Below are 4,316 nucleotides of genomic sequence, written 5' to 3' on the forward strand. Positions count from 1 at the left end.
ACCCAATTTCATAGATCACATGCTTCTAGGGTTCATGAGACTAGGAAGGGTGTAACCAAGGCATGGGTTCCTAGGTCTCACATTGTAGATGCATTAGGTCCCAAGATTTGGGTACCTAAAACATCTATCTTTCGCGTCTTGTAGGCATTAGTCGAGGGGGAGCATCTATCAACTTGGTTTGTTGATAGTGGATGCTCCAAGCACATGACTAGGGACAAGTCACTCTTTACTACCCTTCAAAACAAAAATAGAGGTAATGTGTTTTTTGGTAATAATGGTAGCCTTGAGGTTATAGGAGTTGGAGATATTCATATATCCGAATGTCTCCAAATCAGAAATGTCCTTCTAGCACTACAAGAAAAAAAGCTAATAGACAACGCTTTTAAAGCGTTGTCTTTGTGCCTGAAAAAGCGTTGTTAAAGGCACTGTTGTTAAAAGTCTGCTCAACGACAACGCTTTTAAAGCGTTGTCGTTTGTAGCGAAGACAACGCTTTAAAAGCGTTGTGTATTTTTTGCAAAAACATCATCTTTGCAACGCTTTAAAAGCGTTGTTGTATTTGGCAAAGACAACACTTGTGCAACGCTTTAAAAGCGTTGTCTTTTTAAAATAAAAAAAAAAATTCTATTTACAAAATCATTTTTTTATATTTACAAAACTATTAATTTTCTTTTACCATGTCTAGATTTGAATTTGACATATAAAATAACATTAATTAGCTCAGCTAATGATTTCAAACTCGTACCAAAACAATAGAATTCAATTATAAAGTATTAGTATTTACAGGAGAATTCAACTATACACAAAGACTAAATAGTTCTGTTTCAAAGTAGATAGTGACATTCGAATTTAAAACAAAAAAAGCACAAAATAGCTAGTCGGCCTCGAAGACAACGATCTGCATGCTTACTTCTACTAGATATACTGATCAAAAAGGATTGTCGGCTTGAGACTGGGACAAAACACCTACCACTGTGTATCTGCGACAGAAAACAATACCATCAGTATTATGCAAAAGAAATTTTCACTCTTAAAGTTGAAAACAAAGGTCACAGTTCACACCATACAGCAATGAGAAAATTTGGATTGAGAAAGACAGAAGAAAGAAATGGATCTTTAATTTGGCAGGTAAATTAGTGCACAAGAAAAAAAGGCAACCAAAGACACACATGATTCTATACATAGAACCTAGAATGATATCTTGGATTGATTTTATATTTTACTGGCTACATTTCTTTAACAGACATATTAATGCTATAAATCACATAGATATATTTTTCTCGCATTACTGAAATCCCTTCTCATTGTCAAATGTTTGACAAGATAATAAGTAGTCCGCGTCTATTGAACAAGCAACAGTAAGATACATCTACAGACTATATTATTTGTCATTCATTGCATATCATTCTTTGTTTGGCAAATCATATAGCATAAAACACATTCTAGTACATTCACCAGCTATGCTCACCAGACATCCATCAATACAAATTGTTTTGAACATATGGTAAGGTCTCACAATGCATAAAAAAGCGTTGTTTTCTTAGTAGAAGATAAGAAGTTTAAACTATTGTCTTTTAATACCAAAGACAAATAAAAGATAAATGAAAATAGATATATTTTCATTACAGATGAGATAATCATCCAATGACAAACTATATATGCATGTCAACAATTTGCAAGGAAAAGTAGGAAACTCACTTATTCGTAGTCTGGATTTTTGATCCAATCTAACCTAGAGCATGGAAAGTAAAAACACATCAAGTAAACATCTAGTGAAACAAAAACTAGAGCATGTAACAAAACCTAAATTAATTACATTCAAATAAAGAACAAACATCATAGGAACATAAATCACTAAACTAACAAGCATTACATGGAATTAAACTAAAGAAAATGTATCAACTAAAATCTATATAATGGAAGAGACATTTAATCAAACACTTGATGGGCATGAGTCAATGAAATCATAATGTGTGCAAATTGAAACATAGGAGGTCAAATTAATACAAGCACTTAATATTCACATAAAACATTACTCAATATGAAAGACAACATGAAGAAAAACATAGAGCGAAACCTAAAGCATGAAATGAAATCTACATAAAACTCTAAAATAGCAAAGACTCAATCAACTAACCTATCAGCATCCAAAGGGTTTTCCTTATGAACAATAACATTTCATTTTTCAGCTATCCTTACCCTTGATAGACTATTGCGTGGTTTGATGAAAAGAGCTTGACAAATGTTAAGAATTCACTAACAGATTTATGTTTATTTCTCACTCAGGAAAATAATTGAGTCAGACATCTAGGAAAGAAATGGATGAATATCATGGCAGCTATTAGACATCTAGGAAAGAAATGTTTATTTCCTCTCTGCTGTTAACCTTTTGTTGATCAGATGAAGGGATCACTGTCCTCTTCCTCGCTATGGAAGAACAAATGGTCATTACTCTTCGGTGATCCAAAGATTTGAAATCCTTCACCATCTTCCTCCACCTCCTCTGAGAAAGCTGAGGAGCCAAGAGTACCTAATCTGGAATTCCCAATGACGATCTCATCGACAATCAAGTATAAATCAGGCATTTCATCCTCATAGAAACTCGAAGAAGAAAATGATCCTTGATCATTGTCGCTAAAATCGTCATAATCATCCATTTCCGAGAAGGTTGTGTTCCATCCTGACTGCAATAGTTCTTCCCCGACCTCCCCATTCTCCACCCGTAGCCAAGGGACCCAAATATCAGCTTGGCATTCGAGAGCTGTCCGTCCATCTCCAACCACCACCGTCCTCAGATCAGCCTCCCTCGCCCTCCTGACCATATCGGAAAAATCTGAGTCGTCCGACACCAGAAACAACCAATCAATCCCACACGACATCGAGTGTTGCATCTGCCTTTTGAGCGCCCAGTCCGCGGCCTGCGGCTTGTCCTTGACTGTCTTAACGAAGACACCTGCCCGCCGAAGCTCTGAAGCAAGGCCGTATCCAGTCTTGGGGGCAAGCAGAGACCGGGCAACCTCCTCGTACTTGTAGTTTCCAGCGATGAACCTCTCCCGGTATCTCTGTCGTTTCTTCCCCTTGAGGGAGCGCATGCGGTCGAGCTTCTTCTAGCGTTCGCGTTGGTGGAGCTGGCGGAAGTGCTTCTTGAGGTCGAGGTTCGTTCGGCACTTGCGGCCGCAGACGCCGCAGGTGTAGGGGTTCGGCGGGCTCGACCAGGCCTTTACGCTCGAGGACGTCAAGGTGGCGGTCGAGGACCCACTGGGGGAGGTGGTCAAAGGCGTGGTGGTTGGCGTAGGCAGAAACCTCGAGAACGCGGCCGAAGAGTTCGGCGGCTCGGCGGAGGGCGAGGGCGGCCTCGTACGGGGCGGCTTGTTGTCGAGGTCCCAGAGGACGACCACGGTCTGCTGGCGAGAGGACCAGACACCGTCCCGGCCGCGGAACATGTCCACCTGCGCCGAGGCGGCACTGTAGTCGGGTGGATTGGAAGCGCAGGAGACGAGACGGTGTTGTCGGTGAGAGCGGGAGATGTTCCTCGTATCAACCAAAAGGCCAACTTTGAAGGAGATGGAAAGGATGGGGAATAGCGAACAGGAATAACCTTTCGGACCTGAAGCAGAGAACCCCATGATGCATCGATGTGCTTCAACCACATGGCGTACAGGTGAGGTGGATGCTCGGAGTCGTCGTCGGTGCTTGCTGCTGTCGCCGCTGGAATCAAGAAGAAGGGTGGGCTATGGAGGTCCGGCCGACGACAGTGAAGAGAAGAAAGAGCTGCCGGCCGGTGGTGAGGAAGAAGAGACGGCCGGCGGTAGGAGGTCGCGTGCCCTAGCTGCGAGAGAGGAGATGTCGCGAACAGAAAGGAATCACCAGCACTGTGTCATCGCATGGGTAAAAGGAAACGAAGTTTTCTCCTCCTTTAATCTGGGCCGTCCATATTGTGATGAAGATGGATGAAGATTCAGTCGTCAGATCTTGAGATAAGCTGTCTAGATCACTTAAGATTGAGATGATAACTTGACAATAGACAATGTTTTTTAAAAATCATTGTCGTAGACACTAAAAAATAGACTAATAGACAACGCTTTTTATGAAGCGTTGTCTTTGACCCATAAAAATCACTAATAGACAACGGATTTTAGAAAAACGTTATCTATTAATAACAAAATAATGAAATAGACAACGCTTTTCACTAAAAGCGTTGTTAAAAAAAAATAGACAACGCTTTTTAAAAAAAGCGTTGTCGTTTAAGTGTTGTAGATTTTGAGAAATCAGAGATCGTTTTGTCTAAACTAAAAAAAGTGTTGTCTAAACTAAGTTG

The 4,316-nt window shown here is 40.7% G+C and overlaps 1 pseudogene; it reads right to left on the reverse strand.

Annotated features, from left to right (window-relative positions):
* Positions 1-915: 915 nt before the first annotated feature.
* Positions 916-3,523, reverse strand: LOC121998817 (annotated as a pseudogene).
* Between the last annotated feature and the right edge of the window lie 793 nt (positions 3,524-4,316).

Source organism: Zingiber officinale, chromosome 1B, assembly GCF_018446385.1.
Source record: "Zingiber officinale cultivar Zhangliang chromosome 1B, Zo_v1.1, whole genome shotgun sequence".
In the NCBI taxonomy this organism is placed as follows: Eukaryota; Viridiplantae; Streptophyta; class Magnoliopsida; order Zingiberales; family Zingiberaceae; genus Zingiber; species Zingiber officinale.